The following is a 25,452-nucleotide window of genomic DNA, read 5'->3' as shown; positions in this document are numbered from 1 at the left end:
ATCTCAAGGACCAAACTTCCAGAACTTCTCTGGTGGTTATCTACAAGGACCGGATGGCTATCTGTGACTGATTATCACCCAAAGGCTTTGTGAATCTGTGTAAGGATGTTTATTCAACCACCACTGCTTATGACATCAAAAATCCAAAAATTATTGATTACAACGAGAACCCACAGTATAAGAAGAGGCTGCAAACCAAGGTTGGGTGGAGCGTGGAGTGGGCAGTGACCCCTCACGTTCCCCAGCACGCTGCTTGCTCTTTCTATATCAAATAAAGCAATCTAAATTTTGCTGAATATCGAGACTTTTGTCTCTCATTTATAACAATTTGCTGCCGAAACCCGGGACGTCCTTGGAGCCCTGAGAGGCGCTGCGATTTCGGGGAGGCGCCCCACTGCTGTGGCCCCGGTTCGTCAGTGATTCTCGGGACCCATCGACGTCCCGCACCATAGAGACTGAGCAAGGAAAATCTCCCCGGAAGACCGCGGCAAAATCACCTGTAATTCTCGTGCACGAAGAGCCAGACAGGAGCATCGGACTGTGAGTATCTGTGTGGTTTGGTGGGGATGACTGTGTGCTTGCCTGAATGAGACGTGGCCTTTGCTGCGAAGCGAGAGTGGAGTCCTTCTATCCGCGTTTCCAGCATCCCGCGAGGGACCTGGCCGGTGACCGGACGAAGCGAGTGAGCACAAAGGGAGAGACTGCTTTTCTTGTCCTAGCCCAGGTAGAGGTTGGGTCCTTCCCATCCTAGTCCAGGCAGAGGCAGGACCCGGGAAGGGCAGGGGGGGAAGGGGGAGGAAAAGAAAAGCAGATTACAACACACCAGTCACGGAGGGAGAAGGGAAAAGCTGCTTTTCCCATCCCAGCCCAGGTAGAGGCGGGTTCCAGTCCATCCTGACCCAAGGAGAGACAGGGGTTCGGGCAGAACACATCGGGGAGTACAAACACCTCAAGACAGTCCCTTGAGGCAAAAATGGGACAAAGAGAGAGTAAGATTCTGAGTCCCAGGGACCCACGAAGAGGTTCAAGTTCATTTGGTCCACAAGGAGACCGGGAAAATAAAGACAAGACAAGTAGGTTGCCAGAAGTACCACCAGGCAGCCCTTTGGGAGTAATATTAAAATGTTGGGACACAGGGGTGATATACAGAGGAAAAAGTAAAGAAAAATTGATTCAATATTGCATGGTGGAATGGACCAAAGAAATTATCCATAAAGATAACCTATAGTGGCCCATGTTCGGATCATTTGAGGGTTCGATTTGTCGGGCATTAAACACATATGTGGCTTGTAAAGAACCATTTAACAGAGAGAAATGTGAGTATGCTGCCCTGTGGGCAAAACAGTCCAAGCCATCCTTGATATGTACTTTAAAAGAAAAAGAGGATGAGGATAAAAAAAAGGTTACCTGGGAACCCCTCGATAATCTCCCACCTCCGTATAATACAGAAAATACAGGAGACCCCCCCACGCACCCACTTCTCCTCCTGGTACTCCCATAGCTCTAAGAACTCGCTCCAGTCAAAGGAATACCAGGAGAGATGGTATCACCAGAGAGGAGGGAGATAACGACACAAAGGCTCGCCTTTACCCCCTGAGGGAAGTGCCATTAGCAGGACAACAGGCTGGATTAATTGGATTTGTAAATGTTCCCTTGAACACAGGGGAAGTGAGGAACTTTAAAAAAGAAATGGGAAAACTCCTAGAAGATCCTATAGGGGTATCGGAGGACCAGATCAATTCCTCGGACCAAGTATGTATACTTGGATGGAATTACAATCTATATTAAGTATCCTATTCACCACGGAAGAACGGGAAATGATCAGACAGGCTGGAATGAGGGTATGGGACCGGGAGCATCAGATTGGACCTAGGGGAGACCAGAAATGGCCATTAAATAATCCTAACTGGGATAATCAAAATGATGTCCATCGCCAGAATATGATGGACTTAAGATGGATACTCGTTAAAGGTATCCGAGAATCAGTTCCTAAAGGACAAAATATTAAAAACGCCTTTAGTGAACAACAAAAAAAGGACGAATCCCCGACTGACTGGTTGGAGCGGCTGAGGAAAAATCTCCAAATGTACTCCGGGATAGACCCTGACACACAAGTGGGTCAGGCACTCCTCAAAACCCAAATTATTGCTCGATTATGGGGAGATATTAGAAAGAAATTAGAAAAGTTAGACGATTGGCAAGATCGGGGGTTACAAGAATTGCTAAGAGAAGCAGAAAGCAGTAGCTAAAATCTTTATAGCTGCAGTTTGTGAAACACAGAAAGAAACCCAGCAGAAAGGGGGATGGAAACCACGGAAAACCCCCCCGAAACAAGGAAATGAAGCAGGAAAGAATTCACCAAGGCGAACCTGATTTTATTGTAACAAGAAAGGTCATATAAAGAAAAATTTAAAAAAATTGATACACGATGAAAAAAAAAAAGAAAGTTCCAGGAAGACGAATAGGGGTGTCAGGGGCTGTATGTACTGGGGACCATACCAGCTAAAGAGCCCTTGATAAAATTAAATATCGGTCCCCAGGGAGAGGAGGTGGAATTTTAGTAGATGCAGGAGCCGAAAAATCCACAATTAAACACCTACCAAAACGCTGTAAAGCGAGTAGAGAAACAGCACTCGTGGTTGGAGCAAAAGGTGAACCATTTCGGGTCCCTATTATTAAAAGTGTGCAAATTGAGACCCAGAACAAAATTGAATTAAAAGATTTGCTGTTACTACTAGAGGCAGAAAATAATTTACCGGGGAGGGATTTAATAATAGCATTGGATTTGAAAATTGAAGTATCCCAAAGGCAGCATAAAATTTTTGCTTTAACCCAAAAGGATGACGAGCAAATATGTCCTGAGGTGTGGTACACCCCTGGAGAAATAGGGAAGTTAAAAATGAAACCTATCAAAGTGAAAATCACTGATCCCGATTTACCTATCCGAGTTCGTCAATATCCAATATCACTGGAAGGGAGACGGGGCCTTAAGCCTCTCATAGAAAACCTTTTGCAACAGGGGGCTTTGGAACCATGTATGTCCCCACATAATGCTCCTATTCTGCCTGTCAGAAAGACAGACGGGAATTACAGATTGGTACAGGATTTGAGAGCTATAAATCAGCGAACTGTTACCAAATTTCCTGTAGTAGCAAACCCTTACACACTCTTAAAAGAGTTGTCCCCTGACTACACTTGGTATAGTGTAATAGATCTAAAAGATGCCTTCTGGGCATGCCCGTTAGAGGAAAGTAGCAGAGATTGCTTTGCCTTTGAATGGGAATATCCTGATAAGGGCAGGAAACAACAACTGCGTTGGACAGTATTGCCTCAGGGCTTTACAGAATCCCCTAATCTCTTTGGACAAGCCCTAAAATAATTAATGCAGTCTTTTGAGTCATCAAAAAGGATGTAATTGTAGCCCGTTCATTAAAAAAAAAAAAAAGGGTGCCCATACTGTACTGAGTTGTGGTGGTGTCATTCCTATGGTGGGTATCCCCCATTCACATTATGTGTTCAATGTAGAAGAAATGAATGTAAGGAAACTATTAAGGTACTTAATACCCTATCAGCACAAGGAGAAATTAAAATTGATGATCATAACTGGTGGAAGTTATTTGAGAATGGAACGAGATAAAAAAAGCAAGCCAGAGCAGAGGTGTTGACAAAAGAGTGTCAGAAGGGTTGTGTATACCGAGCTGTTACTGCTGTACCTCGTACTGGAATGTTAAAGCTAAAAGCTGGAACAAAATTAAGAAACACTACCAAAAGAGAAAGACAAAGTGGGAGAGCCCAGGACATATTCCCTGCTGCTGAGAAGATCAAACAAACCTCGGCTACTGGCAGCAACCCCGTAGGCCTTGAAGGGAGGCAGAGGGATGAAAATGGTCATGGGAGTCATCCTATTGCTAATGATGATAAAAGGAAATAATGCTGATGCTTGTTCCAAGTGTCACCAGACAATTGGGTACGGGGATGCACGGTATCCACCCTTGCCTTCCACACACACATCAATTCGGCCTGCTGTAATAAACACATTATGCACTATTATGGAAAAAATTGGGTAGCCACCAATTTGGGAAAAGGAGGGTGGGCTCCATCGGCATACCAAAGTTGCCCAGTAGGAGAGACACAGCTCTGCTTCACAAAAGAAGGTATGTGGGGATATTCAGATCAGGGAGGAGTGCAAGATCACTACAAGCAGGAATTGATTAAAAAAAAAACAAAAAACTAAAATGTTCAAGGGAAAAGGACAAACCGTGGGGGAAGTTTTAACTTCTATGAGAGAATAAAACAACAACTCAGTGAACGGGAATTACCGACCTCGGGAAAAAATTTATTTGTAGAATTAATGAAAGAAATTACTACTGAACTTAACTCATTGTTGGATCTGTAGAGGAATGCAGATGACTGAACAATGGCCATGCAGGGCGGGGGAGGATTAGGGCCAGAGCAGTTGTTACAGTGAAATCAAACAGAAATATCGAGGGGGAGTGTGTGGGAAGTTTAATAATTCTGAATGCTGCTTAGAAATTGATGATAATGGTCAAGTAATTACTAAAATTGCAGAAGAAATAAAACGATTAACCCATGTACCTGTACAAAACTGAAACTCTATGCTTAATGATAATTGGTGGAATAAACTGTTGGGGGGGAGCTTGGTGGAAGAAATTAGGGTTTATGTTAACATGTGCATTATTAGGGCTACTGTTCATCCCTTGTCTTGTTCCATGCTTCATTCGACTAATCCAGTCAGTGATTCAAGGAATGCAAGTTGCTACAATACCAATAGACCCTGAGAAGGCAACAAAATTAATGGCAGTACATGAATTAAATCTAGTACAAGAGGTACTGACAAAATTTGAAACCAGAACACGAATCAATGGGATAAAAAAAGAGAAGTGGGGAAATTGTGACAATTGACAAAAGATTCGTGTTAATCACAAAAGCATTGGGGTTTGCATAAACCAGAATACAAAGCTCTGAAATGAAGCATGGACACTAGATAAAGGAAATTATATGATTAAATAATTCAGTTTAAAATCACATTGTTATGTTATATTATGTTGTATTACCCAACATTATAATATATTATGTTATGTTTTTCAAATAAGTTGTATCGACTACCAGCTTGCAAAATCAGACTTCCCAAAAAGCCCTTCCTGCCTTTGTCTAATCAATACTGCCTATCTCAAGGACCAGACTCCCAGAACTTCTCTGGTGCTTATCTAGAAGGACCGGATGGCTATCTGTGACTGATTATCACCCAAAGGCTTTGTGAATTTGTGAACAACGAGAACCCACAGTATAAGAAGAGGCTGCAAACCAAGGTTCAGTGGAGCGTGGAGTGGGCGGTGACCCCTCACGTTCCCCAGCGCTGCTTGCTCTTTCTATATGAAATAAAGCAATCTAAATTTTGCTGAATATCGAGACTTTTGTCTCTCATTTATAACAGGGTTCACCTTTTCCTCCTCCATGTGTAACGTCGTCTAGAGCACAGAGATCCCAGGAGCTGCTTCCTCCTGAGCCAGTGGCACTCCTGGCCCTGGGCAGCGCAGGGCCCTGTGCCCCGTATATACCCCTGCAGGGCGGGGCTGTGCCATGTCACCAGGACAACAGAATGGCCAACAGCACCCAGGAACCCGATAGAACGGCCCTGTGTCACAAAGGGCCCAGGCCAGCACCCCTTCAGCAGCCCAAGCCCCTGGAAGTGGCACGGAGCAGGTGCCCAGCAGGTGCTGGCTTTGCAGGCTGGGCTGTGCGGGGCCAGAGGAATTGGCCGGATGGACGCAGGCAGGGAGTTGTGGTCAGCGGCTCCATGGGCGGCTGCAGGCCGGGGATGAGGGGTGTCCCTCAGGGAGGGCTCTGCCTCGGCCCCGGGGGGGCCCAATGCGAGGGCGAGGGGCTGGGGGGGCCATGGGGGCGTTCGATCAATGGGGAGGGCCCGGGGAGTGCTGAGAAGGGGGTGGTGAGTGGGGGGGAGGGAGGGGTCCCATGGATTTGGGGGGAGTCTTGATGAGTGTGGGGGGAGTCCCATGGATTTTGGGGTCCTAGTGACGGGGGGGAGCGGTGAGTGGGGGGTCCCATGGATGGGGGAGGGGCGGTGAGTGAGGGGGGGGTCCTGGCGCGCTGGGGTGGTCCCAAGTATCCCGGGGGGTCCCAGCACTTTGGGGCGGTCGGTGAACGGGGGGGCAGTGAATAGGGGGAGCCCCGGTAAATTGGGGGGGTCCCTGGTGATAACCGGAGGAGGAGAGGGGGGAACGGAGCGAGCCCCAAGGGACGCCCCCCGGTGCTGGGGACACCCCGGTGCCCCCCCAGCGCACGGCCCCCCCCCATTCCCGCTCCTGTTCCCGGGGGAAGTCAAAGGGGAGGGGCGGAATCCCCGGGATGGGCAGGGGGGGGCACAAAGGGGGGTCCGGGCCCTGTGCACCGGAGGGTGGTCGGTACACGAGGGGGGGGTCCAGTTCCGGTGCCCGAGGGGGCGTCCCGGTGCCCGGTGATTCGTGAGGGGGTGTCCGGTGATTCCTGGGGAGGTCTCCGGTGGTCCTGGTGCATGACGGGGGGGTCCCGGTGACTCATGGAGGGGTCTCCGGTGATCTCGGTGCCCGAGGCTGGCGATGTTTGAGGGGGGTCCGGCGGTCCCGGTGCACGATGAGGGGGTGTCACTGCTCGATGGGGGGGGAGTCCCGGTGCACGGTGACGGTGCTGATTGATGGGGGAGGTCCTCTGGTGGTCCCGGTGCCCGGTGATTGATGGAGGGGGTCTCCGGCGATTCCTCGGGAAAGAGGGGGCGGTCCGGTGATGCCGGTGCACGAGGAGGGGAGAGAGGAAACTCGAGGGTCCTGAGGGGGTCCCGGTGCACGAGGACGGTTAAATTCGGGGGTCCTGGTGCTCGGAGGGGGGGTCTGGTGTGTGACACAGAGAGAGACCCCGGTGACACTGGGGACCCTGGCACGGGGCTGGTGACACTCAGGGGCTCCGGGTGGCACAGAGACTCTCCCCAAATTCTCTGGCACGAGGTCCTGGTGGCACGAGGGGCTCTCGGTGATACGAGGAGCTGGTGGCACTCCAGGGGCTCCTGGTGGCACAAGGAGCTGGGGGCACTTGAGGGGCCCTTGGTGACACAGGGCTCTCGGTGTCACTCGCAGGGCTCTCGGTGACACTAGGATCCCCCAGATTCCTCTGGGTGACACAAAGAGCTCCCCAAACTGGTCTGGGTGACACAAGGAGACGGTGGCACAAGAGGAGCCCTTTGCACGAGGATCCGTCGCACGAGGATCCCCAAAATTCCTCGAGCGAACCCCCCCGAAATCCTCGCGCGGGACCCCCCACTCACCGCGAGCCCAACCCCCCGCTCCTACTCCCCTCCCCGGGGGTCTCCGGGTGATCCCGGCCCAGGTCCTCCCCTTTCCCCCTTTCCCCCCAGGACTGGGAAGGTCGGAGGGACTGAAGGGGGGGTGCAGGTGTGGGGTTTTTTCGGGGGGGTCCCGGCGGCCCCCGGGGCGGGGTCAGTGCTCAGCAGCGGGGCCGCGCCGCTCGCACCCCTTGGCCGAGATCGAAGGCGGGGGGGGGGGCGGGGGCGGCCCGGGGACCCCGCTGGGCCCCCAAATCACACCCGGGTCTGCTGCTTTAGTCCTGTGCTCCCAGCGCTGATTTTTCTCCTAATTCAGTCTTTTGTTGTATTTTTTTTGCTAAGGTTTAATAAACCTATATAATTTTATAAAGTGAGCGTCGTTTCTCCCACCCTGCACTGCCGAGGTAGGAGGTACAGCTGGAAGGAGGGAGGCGTGTGGAAAGCTGGATTGAAGGGTCTCCATTTACTTCTCATGCTCTGAGTTTTTGGAGTTTTCTGCCAGAAATCTCTCCCCTCTCCCACTCATCCATAGGGGTTTGGGGCAGTTTTCCCTTTTTGTGCGGGAAATCAAAGCCATGCACTGATGCTCCTAATTAGGAGGTAGGAGAAGTGAGACTCCTGGGCTTCCCGCTGAGCCGGAGGCAGCGAACACGCGGGGCTGGGAAAGGCGTGCCGGGAACTGCGGAGAACTTTGTTTGTGTTTCCAGGCCAATGGCGGCTCGGGCCCGGGCCCGTTCCAGGGCTGTTCCTCATCTCCGCCTTTGCCCTCCCACAGCCCGGGGGGCCCTGAGAGCGCGGGCCGAGGCTGGGCCGTGTGCAGAGCCCGGCCCTCGCTGCCATTGGCTGATTGTGCCAATGTCACTCCTGGTTGTCGCGCGCTGATTGGGCAGAGCAGCAAAGGCGCCATTGTGGCAGCGTCTGTGCGGGCCCGGCAGCGGCGGCAGCGGCCGGAGCCCGGGGAGGCGGCGGCGGCGGCGGAGCTCGGAGGCGGCCCCAGCGCAGGTGGGAGCCGCGCTCGGTTGTGCGGGGGCTCGGGGCTCGGGGCTCGCTGCGGGCCGAGGGGGCGGCAGGGGGCTCTGGCGGGTTGGTTGTGCCGGTGCCGGCCCGTGTTGGCGCTGGGCTGAGGGCGCTGCGGGAGCGGCTGCCCGCGGTCTCCTTCCCGCTGGGGCCTCGGCAGGAGCCGGTGCCGGAGCAGCGCTGGCTCGTCCCGGTTGCTGTGGGTGGCACAGAGGTGTCTGCCCTGTGCCCGGGACTGTACGGGAAAATTCCCGTGGCCGGAGGTTTGTGTGCCCGCAGGAGACAGAGGAGTCCTGTAAAAGTGACTTTATTGGTGTTATGAATGATGTTCTATTTTTCTCAATTTATCAAGCAACAAGATTAAATTTAATAGTAAGTTTTTAATAGTAACAAAATGAATACAATCAAAGTATTGGAGATGACAATTAAAGTATTGGAGATGAAACAATCAAAGTGCATATATTTAAGAATATACAAAATTTGGCAGTAAGTAATTTAGTATAATTGAGGTTCGTATAAAGCATAAGCAAAACCGACCGGGGAGGGGCCCCCCTCCGACCGGGGATACGGGGAGTGGCTCCCATTCCTCACGTATCAAAGCATCCAGGCTAACAATCCCACTTATATACTGTAGGCTACAGAAGTTTCTAGAATGCTCCTCCTAGTTTCTATTCCTAAGATCTACGTAACTATACTGCACGGCGCATGCTCTACTAATGGGTTAGGGGGTCTCTCATCCTTTTAAGGGTCTTATTTCCGGTGAAGGCTCATCATCATCATCAGTGACCGAGGTGTGACCTGCAGGTAGCGCAGGCGCCCTGTGTGACTGAGCAGATGTTTTCCATAACATGACTTTAATTAAGTCCCATGCTTGTGATCATTCAATTTTTGACAGCTTCAAGGTTGAAGCTGTATTTCTAGATGCCGCTTATCAGACCTTCGTCCTTCGACTATTCTTATCTGACTTTCTTCCAACCTCCTTCTTCGACTCCCAACATCTGGGAGATGTCTTTTATCCTGTCTCACTCATCTCCCCCTTCTCACTCTGTAACAATTGTCTTCTATTGATCTAAATACAATTTTGTTAATATAGTTACAACTTAATTAGCACGAATCACATTTATCACAATTCCCCCATTTCTCTTTTTGATTATATTGATTCGTGCTCTAAAAAGTTGCTACTTCGTATTGTCTATGTTTCTTTATACTAGCTTTTAATTTTTTTTAACATTTTTCATGTGGCATCTAGCTCTTCACATTTTTTCTCAAATTTGGTTAACATTTCTCATGCCAGGGTATTCTCTTTGCATTCAGTCACTATTTTCTCGATTTTTCTTCTTCGAGTGCAAGTGGATTGTGCTTTCAGTACCATCAAGGAGTTTATTTTTCCTTTTGTTGTTAATTCTGGATCTATAGGTATGGCTGTAAGTTGCATTCCTTGAATTACTGAGTGTATTAGTCTGATTAGACATGGTATCATGCAAGGCAGAAACAATAGACCTAAAACAGAACACAATAGCATGAATCCTAATTTTTTCCACCACACACCTTCAAAAAGATTATTCCACCAGTCAGCTTTCAGGATAGAATTCCATTTTTGAACTGGTACATGTGCCACTTTTTCGCCAGCAAGTTTGGTGATGGTTTCCCCGTGGTCATTCATTTCCACACAGCACTCAGATTCATTAAACCTCCTACAAACTTCTCTTTCTTCTGCCAACAGGTAGTCTAGGGCAATTCTGTTTTGATATACAAATGCTCGCATTTGTGAATGCTGTTTGGCCAACAACTTTAAGGCGTCCGCTGTGTGGTTTGAGACGACTTCCACTACAGCCTGGAGCCTTATCAACCGGTTTAATAGGTAAATTGGAGTTCTATATCCCCAAGACCCATCCTGAGCCCAAGTAGCAGGTTCATAGTATGCTATAATTCTTTCTGCAGGCCATTCTTCATCTTTCCATTTTTTGTTTCTTCCCGCCATCAGAAAGTCGAGATTTAATTCTTTTTTTTTTTTTTTCTTTCTAAGGTTTCATAAAGTGGTGTTCCTAGTACATCGCCCTTAGACCTTGGTATGACAAAGAAGGAGGGTCGTATAATTCATAAGGTACAAGTTCCCTCCCATTTTCAGGGTAGTTCACTGTATGCTCGTTGCTCACAAACCCAATATATTCCATCAGGGGCTTTCCATCTTTCTTTTGTATTTTCTGGTTGTTCCCAATAAGATTTCAAGTCTTTTATGGATTGGTAGGGGTTAGCTCCAGAACTGTTATGCCAGCACAAATTAGTTTGATTATTCCACTTGCAATTCATTTCTTTTGCTATTCCCCAATATCCAGTAGGACTCTTGGGTTGCCAGGTCTTTGTGTTATTGTCTGAATTTACTACTAAAGTAGATAGGCAAGGAGTATATCTTACCACTTCAGTGTATTTTCTCCCTTCCCGAGTTATACAAACTGTTCCAATGACTTGATGACTCAGGACCCAGCCTTCAGGCCGTCTTAGGGTCTTAGAAATTTGTGTATGATTCCATTTTAAAAATTGTTCTGGAGCCAAACCCTCACCTCTCCATGGCCATCTTTTAGCCATTCTAAGTCCTCCACAAACAAAACATTTAGATAATCCCAATTCTGTGGCAATTTCTTGCATTAGATCTACAAACAAATTTTTGTTTGAAGTTGGCAAATCCCAGTCGCTATAGTGCTGTTTTAATTGTTTATACAGCTCATTCAATTTCTTTAACTCTTTCCTTTTGATCTTTTCCTATCTTTTTTTTTTGTTTGTTTCTTTTTGTTTTTCAACTTCCATTATTAAATTTTTCAAAACAAAAGAAAATTTTATATCTAGGACAAAGTTGATTATTGTTAGGATAAGGAGTTCACTCATTGAATCCTAAATTTCTTCTTACTCAATAGAATTTTGGACTTTTCACACAATTTTCTAAAAAGCTGGTACAGTCATAACAGGCAGCAGTAACATGTGAATGTGACACAAATCTGATTCCATCTTATCCTTGACCCACAGGGATCAGGAATAGTTTGTTTCTTTACTGCTGGCTCTTGCATTGCTTGTCTTCTTGTAATTTGTTCCTGCATGGTCTGTTCTTTGCTCCATGCTGTCTTATGGTTTTAGCCAGTTGCCAGGGGTATTATAGTAAGCACAATGAAAATAATTCTCAGGAATTTTAACTTTCTACCTGTCTCAAGGCCCCTTGGGTTGCAGCCAAGGGCCGAGATGTCCATCTTCTCGGTAGCAAAGTTTTTATCCTGGAATTTGTTTCTCTTTGATACCCTTGGCCTCATAAGGTTCATATGAGCTATTTTAACTTTTTCTGTTCCAAAGATGGCACAAAATATTCGTAGTTTTGCAGCACTGCCTTATCTCTCTCCCTAGATTGATCAGTTATTTTTCCTAATCCACTAAAGCTCCGGAGATATGCCAACTACAAGATTTGATATCACATAACTTGTCCCAATGGCATTCCTGTACCCCTAGAAACAGGACAAAAATTTTGTAAATGTCTTTTTTTTTGTGACAAGAAAAGCACAGAGGTCTTGTGTCCTCAGAAGCAGGACCTGATTTTTCTTTCTTCTTTTTATTCTTTCCTGATAAATTCTTTGTGTTTGTGGCTGCTTGTATTTCTTGGATTGCTGCCATTAGAATCCTGGCTTTAATTTTTTTTCTCATATCTCCAAACATACGCTTCTTGTGCTTCCTTTAACAACTCCTGAAGCTCCTATCCTGCCAATCTTCCAATTTTTCTAACTTCTTCCTGATGTCCCCCCTTAAGACTTAGCTACAAATTGTGTTTTCAAAAGGACCTGCCCTGCTGGTGTATCGGGGTCCATGCTTGAGTATAACTGCAAATCCTTTTTTAGTCTCTCTAACCATTCTGCCAGGCACTTATCTTTCCCTTGGTGCTCACTCAGAGATTTCCCTATATTTTGTCCCTTGGGAACTGCTCCCTGAATTCCTTGGATAATCATCTACCTGAAATTTCTCATATTTTGCCTATGTTCTACCTCCTGATTATTCCAATTTGGATCTACCATAGGCCATTTCTGATCTCCTTGGTTTGGCTTCTAATGATCTTTATTCCAAGCCCATATTCCTGACTGTCTAATCATTTCTCTCTTCCACTGTAAACAAGATTCCTAAAATAGACTGCAATTCCACTCAGGTGTAAATATTCAGTCCTAATAACTGATCTAGTTTCTCTGCTACCTCAATATGATCTTCTAGCATCCTGCCCATTTCTTTCTTAAATTTCTTAAAGTTCCTAGTATGCAGGGGAACACTCACGTAACCAATAGGTCCCTGTCCTGGGGCCAGATTTGCCATTGGAACCTCTCTAAGAGGGTATAATCTATCTTCCCTTCCTGCTTCCTCACTCTCTTTGTCACTTTCTTCCTCTTGTTCCCTTTTGCCTCTAGTTCTGTGTGCTACTGGCTCGACTTGAATAAGGGGTGCATCGGGGACCAAGGGCTGAACAGGCTGGACAGGCTGTCTGTATGGGGGTGGGAGGTGATCTAACGATTCCCATGGCTTTAGCCAGTCCCTTCTTGCTGCCCGTCCTTTAGTTTGCAAAGGGTATAACGAATAACCTTCTTTTTCTTGCCTTTGAACTATAAATTTACCCCCCCCACACTTTTTGGAAGCCACAAAGCAGCATATTCACTTTTTTTCCTAATTAAAACGTTGTTTTGAACTCATATATAGATTTAAAGCCTGACAAATCTAATCTTCAAATGATTTAAACTCTGGCCAGTACAAATTATTTGCACAAATCTTTTCTTTTGTCCACTCAAACATACAGTACTGTATAATTTTCTGCTTACTTTTTCTCTTTGGGATTCCCTTGTACTTTAGTATTGTAACACTATCCCCAGGGGGCTGTCCTGAGGAATCTCGCTCCCCTTCTGGGAAACCCCCTCTCGGTTCCCAGGCACACCGGGTTCTCGTGAACTATTCTCATAATTCACAACCCCTGGGTCAGAGATTTTACTTTTCCTCTGACCCATCTCTGGCGGCAACATTTCCCTTGCTCTCTCTCATTTGTTCTGCGGTTCAACTCCTTCGCTTAATATACCAATCTCACTTCTTTTGCCAAACACTTGTTTCCTACCTAATTCCTTCTTTTCCTTTTATTCTCTCCCCAACCTCTCTTTCTGGCCATTCTCCACAATCCTTTCTTAATCACGTACCAAAACTTCCATCTATTATCCTCCCAACAGATAGTTGAACCTGACTCATTCACTCCCTTCTTAAATCACTTCTTCCGAGCATCAGCTCCCTTCTCAAAGACTTTTCTCGTGAGTTCTCGGGCTGGGACTTTCCCTCCCAGTCCCTCCCGGGGTATTCACTCGCTCTCCCCTTTCAGACATTTCTCACTCACACACAAGCACACAGCCGCCCCCTTTACCCAACCCCATGGTGCTCACACAGCCCATTTTCGCACAGGGTTCTTGTGCACAAGACGTTTTACGGGCACCTTTCCCTTTCTGCCGGCGTTCCCACGGGAGCCTTCTTCTTCTGGCGCGCCTCCTTGTAGCTAGCTTCTTTTGCTTATGCTTTATTTTAATTTGGAACTCCTTTTCCAAGAGAGCCTGGTCTAGCCTTGGGACCACCTTAACAATTGGTGGGGAGCTCCTTCCCAAAACTAGCCACTCTTCACTTGGACTGGAGTTCCCGGGTTTCGGCACCAAATTGTTATGAATGATGTTCTATTTTTCTCAATTTATCAAGCAACAAGATTAAATTTAATAGTAAGTTTTTAATAGTAACAAAATGAATACAATCAAAGTATTGGAGATGACAATTAAAGTATTGGAGATGAAACAATCAAAGTACATATATTTAAGAATATACAAAATTTGGCAGTAAGTAATTTAGTATAATTGAGGTTCGTATAAAGCATAAGCAAAACCGACCGGGGAGGGGCCCCCCTCCGACCGGGGATACGGGGAGTGGCTCCCATTCCTCACGTATCAAAGCATCCAGGCTAACAATCCCACTTATATACTGTAGGCTACAAAAGTTTCTAGAAAGCTCCTCCTAGTTTCTATTCCTAAAATTTACGTAACTATACTGCACGGCGCATGCTCTACTAATGGGTTAGGGGGTCTCTTATCCTTTTGAGGGTCTTATTTCCGGTGAAGGCTCATCATCTTCATCAGTGACCGAGGTGTGACCTGCAGGTAGCGCAGGCGCCCTGTGTGACTGAGCAGATGTTTTCCATAACATGACTTTAATTAAGTCCCATGCTTGTGATCATTCCATTTTTCACAGCTTCAAGGTTGAAGCTGTATTTCTAGATGCCGCTTATCAGACCTTCGTCCTTCGACTATTCTTATCTGACTTTCTTCTAACCTCCTTCTTCGACTCCCAACATCTGGGAGATGTCTTTTATCCTGTCTCACCATCTCCCCCTTCTCACTCTGTAACAATTGTCTTCTATTGATCTAAATACAATTTTGTTAATATAGTTACAACTTAATTAGCACGAATCACATTTATCACACAGCTCTCCTGCGTTGCTGTTCAGCTGCCCGAGTGCTTCAGGACAGGCCTTCGGCCCCTGGGCTCCACGGCAGCAGCAGCAGCAGCGTGGGCTTGCCCTGCCTTGTCTTCCATGCAGAGCATTAGAATGTACAGCCTGACAGAAAGCCTTGTGGACCTGTTGCGGGATGCAGATGAAGACATCGTTGAGATGACCGTCGCGGTGCTCAGCTTTCTGCTCTCGCACAGACACCTCGCAATACCCAGCCCCATCGCCCTGCGGCTGGCTGGCGCGCTCTGGCCACTGCTGGACAACGTAAGGCTCTGTGCCCCCAGCCACGGCCACTGGGTGCTGCCCCCAAGTGTGGGGCCCCGTGGATTTTTGGGCCTGTGCACAGAGGGGTCTGGAGCAGCTGATGAGGAGGGCTTTTGCTTCCTTTCCAACAGGACAACCGCCATGTACAGCTGCTCTCCATTCGCCTCTTCCAAGAGGTGATGAGGTTGGTAGCGGCCAAGGGTAAAAAGCCCCTCAAGATGCTTGTGAGCAAGAGCCTGCTGCCACTCTTCTTCAACTGCCACGATGAGAACATGCGTGTGGCAGAGGTGAGGACTCCTGGGCGCTGCTGTCCTCCTGGCAGGGGGCTCAGCTGTCTCCCTGCACCCGGGCACCTCATGGGCTCCAGCCTCCTCCTGGCCTTGGCACAGGGAGCCAGGTCCTGTGCCCTGGGCTGCGGTGCCATCTCTGGGTCTCTGCTGCTCTGCAGGCCTCTTGTGAAACGCTGCTTTCTGCACTCAGCTTCCTGAAGAGGAGAGATCTTGAGCACCTGCTGATGGCGGATCAGATGTGGAGGTTTGGCGAGTGCTTGGTAAGAACGCTGCTCCCTTCCCTGGGCTGCCCACGCGGGCTCTTCTCCAGGCTCCTCTGGCCCCAGGGCCGGAGCTGATGGAGCCCCGAGCTCCATCAAGCCCGCGCCTTGCCGGGCCCTCTGCCCCGCTCAGGGCTGTGCGGGCAGGGCAGGCCGGGGCCAAGGGACAGAGCCCGCGCCAACCCTTCCCTCCGTGCCCTGCCGCTCTCTCCAGCTGGCACAGGACAGGAGCCGAGCGGCCGAGCTGCTGCGCCAGGCGCTGCCCTACCTGCGGAGCCCACAGGAGCCCCTGCGAGAGGCGGCCCTCAGGTTTCTTGGTGAGCCACAAGCCCGGCTCCCTCCCCGCCCCGCCGCAGCTCGGCCCCAGCCCCGCCTGCTGCCCCGGCAGCGCCATCCGGGCCGGGGCTCTGGAGCCCCGCCTGCCCTCGGCGCCGCTGCCGCCCTCTCGCAGCCGTGTCCTTGGGCGTCAGGATGCGGCGAGGGCCGGGCCTGAGCCCTGCAGGGGAAGGCGCTGCTGTGGCCGCAGGGCTGGCAGCGCCGCTGCGGGGCAGCTGTGCGGCTGGGGCCGTGACAGGCTCTGTGTTGGCAGGGATGGCCGGGCGGTTCCTGAGAGAGCAGCAGCGAGAGTTGCAGCTCATGTGCAGGGGTGAGTGAGGCCAGCGGGCTGTCAGCGGGGGCTGAGACCTTCCAGGGGCCTGCGGGAGGGACATTCGTGGCCAGCGCCTTCCAGCTGATCCTTGCTGTCTCCTGCTTCCTTCAGGCTATGGCAAGAGCTGCCGTGTGGGAGGGATGGGGCAGGAGGGTCTCCCCAGGTCCCTGCAGATGCAGGCTCTGACTGTGGCTCTGTTCCTCTCTCTTCCAGCCCTTCAGGACATGATAGATGACACCAGCCCTGCCATCTCATGCCTGGCTCTTCAGACTCTGTACATCAACAGAGCTGTACAGAGCATTCCCTCCTCCCGACTCCAGCAGATGCGAGATGGATTCCGCCGGCTCTGGAAGTCACGGCCTTCCCTGTGTCGCAGGGGCTGGTTGTCCTGTGTGAGCACTGTGGAGAACTGATCTGGGAGGCTGCGTCTGCTGGGGCCACCTGAGCCTGCAGGGAACACCTCTGCTCTGCAAGCACTTTCTTTCACTCCACTGTAGGATTAGTAAATTGCTGTTGTCATACACAGAGGTCCAGGAGCTTTCTTTTGGTGCCCAGAGTCTTCAGGCCAATGGGGAAGAGGGCAAAAAGGGTGCTTGTGCTTGCCAAGTTGGCCAAGCGTGCGGAGTGGAAGGGAAAGTGGCCAAAAGGCCCTTGGCCTTTGGTGGTTCTGTGGAAGCCTTAAGGCTTCTGACAGAGCAGGCGGGCAGAGGCCGGAGCTGCGGCGGGGATCCCTGAGAGACCGGTCCCTGGAGATGGCCAGCACCCCTCTGCCAGCCTGGAAGCGCCATCTGTGTCCTGCCCGTGTGTTGCTGGCTGGATTGCTGAGGGCTCTGAGGTGCCTCTTGATGGGGCTCCTCTGGAGCTCCTTCAGCAGCCAGGCAGGCCTGGGGGAGGCGTGGAGGGCACGGGACAGTGGGAGGCCATGAAGGGCTGCGGTGCTGCCAAGGCCTGCCTGGAGAAGGCAGACCCCACTAAAAATTCTGTCCCATCTTTTTTACAAGTCCCCTTAAGGTACTGAAAGGCAGCAATCAGGTCTCCCTGGTGCCTCCTCTCTTCCAGGATGAACACCCCCAGCTTCCCAGCCTGTTTCCAAAGCAGAGAGGCTCCAGCCCTCAGATCATTTTGTCCCTCCTCTGGACTAGCTCCAACAGGACCATTCCTTCCTGTGTTGGGACCCAGAGCTGGATGCAGTACTCCAGGTGGGGTCTCATCAGACCAGAGGGGTGAAATCACCTCCTTCAACATTCACTCCTTTGGATGTGTCATTGCTGGCTCGTGTCCAGCCTCTCATCTAGCAGCACCTGCAAGCCCTTCCCGGCAGAGCTGCTCTCCATCCCTTCATCCCCCAGGCTGTGAGATCAGCTGGGCTGGGACTGTGTCACAGCCCTTGGACAGAGCTGCTGGACAGGATGAGCTCCCTCCCAAAGAACATAGATCCCACTCCCCACAAAATTCCACGCTGGACATGAGGTCACAGCAGGCTGTGAGGTCCCAGAGGTGCCAGAGCCCCGTGGTTGCACAGCACCACAGGCACCGAGCAGTCAGGCCTTGAGCACAACTGCTGCGGCAGCAGCGGCAGCGGCGGCAGTGGTGCTGACATTGGGACAGCGGTGTCAGGACAGCGGGGGCAGCAAGAGCTGCGGGACTGGCACAGGGCAAGGCACCATGGCCCTGGCTCTGCGCCTCTTCCTCCTGCTCCTCCTGGCACTGGCCCTGCCTGCCAGGGCTGCCCAGGCAGCTCCGTGGAGAGCACAGGGAGCAGGTGAGCTGGGGGCCTGGCTCCCCTTTCCTGGGACAGCGCTCCCTTCTCCCCAGGGAGCGTTGGGGATGGTTTTCCATAGGGCTTTAGGGAGGTTTTCCTCTGTGGGAGGGAGAGAGCCTGCAGGGGCCCTGGGCTGGCCTGGTTTCCCCTCCAGGGATGTTGAACAGGGCATGGAAAGAGTGTGGAGAGTGACCAGAGCCAGCCCAGAGCTCCCCAGGCCCCTCTGCAGCTTTGGCCATGTCCATTCACATCTGGCTCCCACAGCCTTACCCGATCCCCTTGCAGTGCCCAGTTCCCTAAGGCAGAAGGGGATCCCAGAACACCATGGAAATGGTTCTCATCTGTGCTTCCTTCTAGGCTGGGATCCTGAGATGGATTATTTTGAAAAACTGGCGAATGACAGGATGAAGGTTCTAGAGCATGGTGGAGGCAAGTTCTCAGTGTGCCTTTCCTGACAAAATAATCTCTGTCACTGTGGCAAGAGCTCATTCCTGTCATGTTTCCCTTTCCATAATCTCAGGGTTGAGGCATTGTGGAAACCTTGCCCTGCTCCCTTCCGGAGCCCTGACTGATCCCACAGGATCGCTGTCAGTGGGAGGAAGGAGCATTTAGCTGTCAATCCTCTTCCCATGTGCAATGCCAGTGTCTCCTTCCGTGTGCTCTGTGCAGCCACGGAGAAGAGCAGAGAGGGAAGGGAAGGCCCCAGGGCTGTGCCCCGGGGCTGTGCCTTGTGTGGCTCCTTTGCCGGCCCCAGGCAGCCTGAGCTGTTCCCGCTGCCCTGGCCAAGCCCTGGCCCTGGCTGGGGCTGGGTTCAGAGCTGCTGGCAGCTCCAGGGAGTCCTTTCTCCCCTGACTGCCCCACAAGGGGCTCCTTCCATCCCAGTGTGGGGCCACTGCAGGCATGTGATCCCTCTGCCCCTGCTCCTGAGTGGAAGGCACAGCTGGGGGAGTGCCTTGGAGCACTCTCTGCACTCACTGCCACTGCAGCCTGAAGAGAAATGGAACTACTTTCCCTTCAGGTCCTCCTAGATGGAAGAACCAAGGCGTAGGAGAAAAGAAATCCGTAGAAGCATCCAAACTGCTGGACCAGATGCTGAGTGATCTGCAGAGACGCCGTGGTGGGTGCATTTCCCTCAGCCTTCTCCTGACACTCAGCAGCCGGGGGCTTTCTCTGCACATCTGGACACGCCGTGCCCGGCACAGCAGGAAGGGATCCATGGCAGCCTCGCTGTCCCACTGCTGCTGTCACAGCCTGCAGGGCTGTTTCCCAGCCTGGCCTGGCTGCAGCTTCTCCCCAGCCTCTGCAGGAAAGCCTTTGGCATCATCTGACAGGGAGCCCAAAGTGTCCCACAGGCCATGCACACCCTGAGATCCCTGAAATTTCCTGGCCTCAGGCTAGATCAGGAGGGGTGGCTGTTCGGAGGAGGGAGGGCCCAGTGGCAACCCCAAGAGCCTCGGCTTTTTCCTGATCCATATCCATGTCTAGGACAAATATTACTTACTGAAGATGCCCCCTCCCCAATGGGGAATGGTTCCATCTGATCCAGCTGCGCCTCTTCCCTTCTCCAGAGGTGGACCAAAAGGCCTTGGTGAAGGCAGCGCTTCCTGGAGAAAGCAATGGCTCCGTGCCAGCCCCTGGTACACAAAGGGAGGAGATGCCAGGCAGAGCCACAGAAGGTGATTGCTGTGCCAGGCTCAGCCAGGCTGAGCAATCCTGCTGGGATCCCTCCGTGGGAGACACCGCCCGAAACCTGGGAGGGGCTGCAAGGGGTGACCATGGTGGGGAAAGGGCAGAGGGGGAGAGCAGGGCTCCAGTGTGTCCTGACAGGGCCTGGCTCTGTCCCCTTGGGCTGGGGGAGCTGTCACGGGGCTGGGAGGGTCGGGGCTGGCAGTGGCTGCTCAGGGATGGGTTGGGCGCGGCTCCCTGGAAGCAGCGACTGCCCAAGCAGCTGCGCTGGCCCCGGGCTCTCCTCCCGGCCTCCTGGGCTTTGTTGGGTGGCACAGCCTGTGCCAAGGGGTGCCAAGGTGCCTGCAGGCCCCAGCTCTGGGGCAAACAGAGAACGTCCTGGCCGTATGCAGCGAGCTGCCAGCTCAGCAGTGGAGCCCAGCACGGGCTCACGCTCCCCATTGCTCCCACAGATGTTATCCCTGAAACAGGAATAGATGCTCAGGATCCAGAGCGCCTTCCAAGAATTGTCTGCCCCCAGGATGTGCGCTGGTCCTGCATGATCGGCACAGTAGTGACAATGTTCGCTGTGCCACTTGTCCTGCTCTGCTGCTATTTTGGCATTCGGAAGCTCTATCAGATAGGACGGTAAGTTGCTGATTTTTCTCTGCAGTTTTATTAAAACTCTGCTCATTGCATTGGTAGCCTGGCTCATGGTCATGCTGCTGTGGAGCTGTGTCAAGTCCCTGTTGTCCAAATAACTCTGATAAGGGTTCTGCTGCTGCCCAGTGCTTTAATTGGCCTCTTAATTGCTGGGCCTTGTCCTGGGGAGCCCGCTGGGGCTGCAGCCAGTGCTGGCTCCTGTAAGGGTCGGTCCGAAGTTCCCCTCGATTTTGCCTCCCGACCGTCGCAAGGAGACCTCGAGGACCCCACCCAGGCTGACTCCCAACAATGGTTTACTGGCCGGGCCAGGTGGATGCTCGTGACTGTGTGCTGGTGTATTGTGTTCACTGGACTGTGCTGTCGTGGCACCAACCAGAGACTGTGTTGCATCAACTGAGGACTGCTTGTCCGTACCTGTCTCCTGCAGCACCACACAATGGTCCATAAATCTTCCCACCTTTTGGCCAGAGGCCACTCGCTTTGGAGAAGGACTATAAAAGAGCGACCCTCTGGGAAAGACCCTTTGAGATCTCTCCACTGATGAAGACCCCCTGGAGAAGACCCCTGAGATCTCCCCACGGACGAGGACTCGTCTATCGGATGACCCGTGAGGACGCCCGTCTCGTCTGTTGGTAGCTATTCTCCCATCCCTTCCTTTCCTTCCCCTTTCCTTATCCTGTACCTCTCCCCTTTACCGTAACTGAATTGTTGGCATTTGATGAAATGCATTGCTGTTGTTGACTAAACTGATTTTCTGTTGTTGAATAAACTGATTTTGTCCCCTGCATTTTGCCTGTTTGCACCTTTGAGATCAAAAGAACCATCACGACCCCCGCTCTGCATTAATAGCGGATCGTGACATTAAATTGGCGTCACGGACAGGATTTTCTGGCAGACAGAAGGGATGCAAGGTTGTCTGTAGTCTGTAGCAGGGGAAGGAAGTCTTACTCCAGCCGCACCTAGCTGGCCACCTTGGATGGGTGAGCCTGTCTAGAAAGCAAGGGGGGTTTTTCTGATTTCCCGCAGACTGCAGACACCTTGGTGTGGAGCATCCCCAGACTCGCTTGAGGGCTCTGTCGTCAGAATTTCACAAAAGATCTACTGGTGCAAAAGGCGGGACACTGTTGTTGTTGTTGTTGTTGTTGTTGTTGTTGCTGTTGTTGTTGCTGTTGTTGTTGTTTTGTTGTTTTTTATGATGTTTGACTACTTGGTGCAGTGAAGAGACAACCTGGTGTTTTGTAACTAAGGAGTGCCTCCCAAGTAGTTTGGTCTCTTCACCCACACAGGGAAGCGAAGGGGGGCACACAGCGGAAGCTGTTTCGTTGTGTGTGGTAACTTAAGCAATAGACCTCCCTGTTGTGGTTTTTACTTATCCCTTCACAAAATGACTGAGAATTCCACTGTAACAGATAAAACTGCATTTTATGCTCTATTAGCTAAGTATAGCGCCAGACCGTCCCAAGGTGGGGAGGAATGGGCGAACAATAATTGGTTTAATCTGGAGAATGTGATTGATAGAATATATTCTCTGCAACATGAGTCAAAGTTCAAACTGGGCAAAGATAAAACCATACTCTGCTCGGTTTTAGGAGCTTGTCTTACGGCAGCTATAGAAACTCGCTCTGAGCGCAGAAATGAGGAAAGAACAATTATAGACTCTCTACAAAATCTTGTTCAAATTTTGCAAAAACAATTAGATCAAGAAAGGAATGAGAACCATTTGTTGCGAGATGAAAATAATTTGTTAAAAGCTGCCTTAAGAGAAGAATGGGACGAAAATTCAAAGCATGCTGATTCACCAAAAGGAACACAGGAGAAGGAAGCTATTCACATTAATCCAATGTACTCTCCAAAAGACCCAATTTTGATGAAAAATTGTGGGGAACACTGCTGCTCCAACTTGAAACCTGTGATTAAAATAGAATATGATTATATCAGTGATGCACCCCCCGAGCAACCTTCTCCACAGGTTCTGGGCAGTGTACCAGAGCAAACTTCTCCACAAGTTCTGAACAATGCACCAAATCAATCTCCTGCACAGGCTCTGGGAGTTGAGCCAAAGCATTTCACCTGGACTGGGCTTTCCCAAGGGTCTGAACATTCTCCCACTTCGGCCCACCACACTTTAGCCCAGGAATTAGAAAAGATACCCAAACCTGACAATACAGCTGTCTATCAATACATTGATGATATTCTGGTGGGAGGGGATGAAATAAAAGTAGTGGGGGATACCCAACAAAAAATAATCTCTCATTTGGAAAACCCTGATTTGCAAATTTCCTCAGAGAAAATTCAAAAACCTTCTCAGGAGGTGAAGTTTTTGGGAATTTGGTGGAAAGGAAGTATGACATGTATTCCACCTGATATTCTAACCTCCCTGGATCAAATTAAATTGCCTGAATCCAGGAAAGATATCCAACAGGATCTAGAATTATTAGTGTTCTGGAGAAAACACATCACAGTCACTATTGAGACCCCTCCCCCTGACGGGGTGGCCCAGAGATCCTCAGTTGGGAAGTGGTATGCCCAGATAAAACATTACTGTAACATCTTCTTAGTGATAGAAAGAGCTGTAAAAAATCTGGCAATACAAGAAACTGAGAGCTTGGCAAATAGCCATGACAAACCTGCCTTGGTAAGTAAAGTAGCCACTCCTTTCTCCCCTGAACAATCAGCAAATTCTTGGTTCACTTATGCTTCTGCCAAACGAGAGGGAAAGGTGGGGAAATACAGGGCAGTAGCCCTCCCCACTTCTGCTAGTGAACAAATTTTTACTGAGGGAGAAGGCAGCTCTCAGACCAGTGAGCTGACAGTTTGGAGTGTTTTCCAACTTGAGGTACAGAATATCTCTCTTGTTTACATCTACACTGACTCCTATGCTGTGTTTAAAGGAGGTACAGAGTGGCCCCCTTTTCAGCAGCAAAATGATTGGGAAGTTAACAGAATTCCAGTCCACACTACACACTGGATAGTTCCATCATTTTAATCTCCTGCCTTCTGGAGGCAGACTCTGTTTGTGTTTACTTTTCACAGAAGAACACCGAGGGACATGAAGAAGCACCCCCCTTAGTGTTGGATGACAAACCAAGGTTTTTCCTCCTTTCGTGGTGACACAAGGTGATGATGTCACAATAACTTGTAAATTAGCAACTGGATCCCTCACCGAACCTGCAGACAGTTATGGCATAGGATCTCATGGCCGGACTTTATATTGCAAACCCCAAAATCAAGACTGTTGGCTAAACCTAACTGCTGTACAATTTTCCTATAAAATCATGTGTGGAAAAAATGATACAAAATACTGGGGAGAACTTGATGTTAATGTTGTAACACCTACTACCCAACCACCGGTTGTGCCAAGCCCTACGATTTTTCAATTTGGACCTTATGTAATTAGAAAAACTGGCCAACAACAAGTATTGTTTAATCCGGCATGGTCTCTCAAACAAATCAAATTATTGATGCAAAATAATGTCTCAGAAGTCCAACCAGCTTGTTCACCCTTTCTACAGACTTCTTTTGAGGGATGGACAACCTGGCTGCGGAAACGAAATCCTTCTAAAAAACGAATGGCAAGAGACATAACCGGTGTTGTGGGAACAGGATTGGGAATTTTGAATAGCATCGATTCGGAAGTACTAATGAATAAATTGGCTACCACAGCTGGAGATGTAACCAAATTACAACGGCCCCTACAAACAGCCTTAACAGCTTTGGGAGCCCAACAATGGTTGTTATCAAACACATTACCAAGTTGGGAAAAGGTAAACGTAAATGACCACAAATTGATAATCGATGCACTTGGTGCTACTCAAAATAACATCTCTTTGGCTCTCAGTTGTATCCAGGCCCAGTTGTGGATGCAGTCAGTTGCTGCCTTAATTATAAGAGAAGGTGAGGAAGGCACTTTTCCCACTGAAATCCGAAAAATAGTCTGGGACAGTGCCACTGATTTTGAAAAAGAATTCCAGTCCTGGTGGAACTTAGTAAATTTTACCTATGACCCCAGCACAAACACTGCCACAGCCTTTGTACTGACAATTCGTAATGCTTCAGTGCATTCAATATTCCCCATCAGTGCATTAGGGTTGAACCATGATGGAGCTATTCTCCATCCTTTCGAGCATAGGGAATGGGCCTGTCAAATTGGTGGGAGGTGGCAAACTGTCCATTTGGAAACTTGCATTGTCCGGGAACAACAAGGGTTTATCTGTGAAAGTAATGCAATCAGAGCTCAAGATATCTGCTTGGACACAGAACAGAATGTTTGTAACTTTGAAATCCATCCAAATGAGATTCCTGAAACTGTATTAGTATATATAGGCAATGGATGTGCATGCTTTAGAACTGCTTGTGACAGTGTTTTTATAGAAAATTTGGTACTGAATACTAAAAATCATTCAAACTTTTGTGTCTGCAACTTTACTAGGATTTCAGGATGTGATTTTTCCTATGTAGCCCCAGTTACTTCTCACCATCTTTTGCAGTCAAATTACACACTGATCCACCATCTATTGCCCACTCCAATTGGAATGAACCTCTCTCTGGTGAAGCAATTGTTGCTCCACCAAGATCTGATCGAAATTTTGGAGAAGATTAAGAAAAACGGACAGAAAACTCTAATAGCCGTTCATCACAATGTGGAAAAAATACATCGTGTTTCAGAAAGAGTAAAGACAGATGCTGAACACAGGTGGTGGGATACTCTATTTGGGTGGTCACCTACTGCTACAGGTGTCCTGAACAAATTGTGTCATCCCACCATTGTTCTTTTGATTTTAGTTTTAATTGGTTTTGTTTTGTCAGCAATTCTATACATCATGACTTGGAGAATAACGAAACGATTAACACAATTGGCATCTGTGACAGATGTACCCAGATCGGCTACTGTTGACATCCCCAGGGTTATTGACACAAGGTTTCAAATAAAATAAAAAATGAATATTTTCTTTTTTTTTTTTTTTTTTTAATTAGAATTGTT

This window comes from Sturnus vulgaris, unplaced genomic scaffold, assembly GCF_052056855.1.
Source record: "Sturnus vulgaris isolate bStuVul1 unplaced genomic scaffold, bStuVul1.hap1 Scaffold_195, whole genome shotgun sequence".
NCBI classification, from domain to species: Eukaryota; Metazoa; Chordata; class Aves; order Passeriformes; family Sturnidae; genus Sturnus; species Sturnus vulgaris.
The sequence above is the reverse complement of the archived record's forward strand: the minus strand, read 5'-3'. Positions refer to the sequence as shown.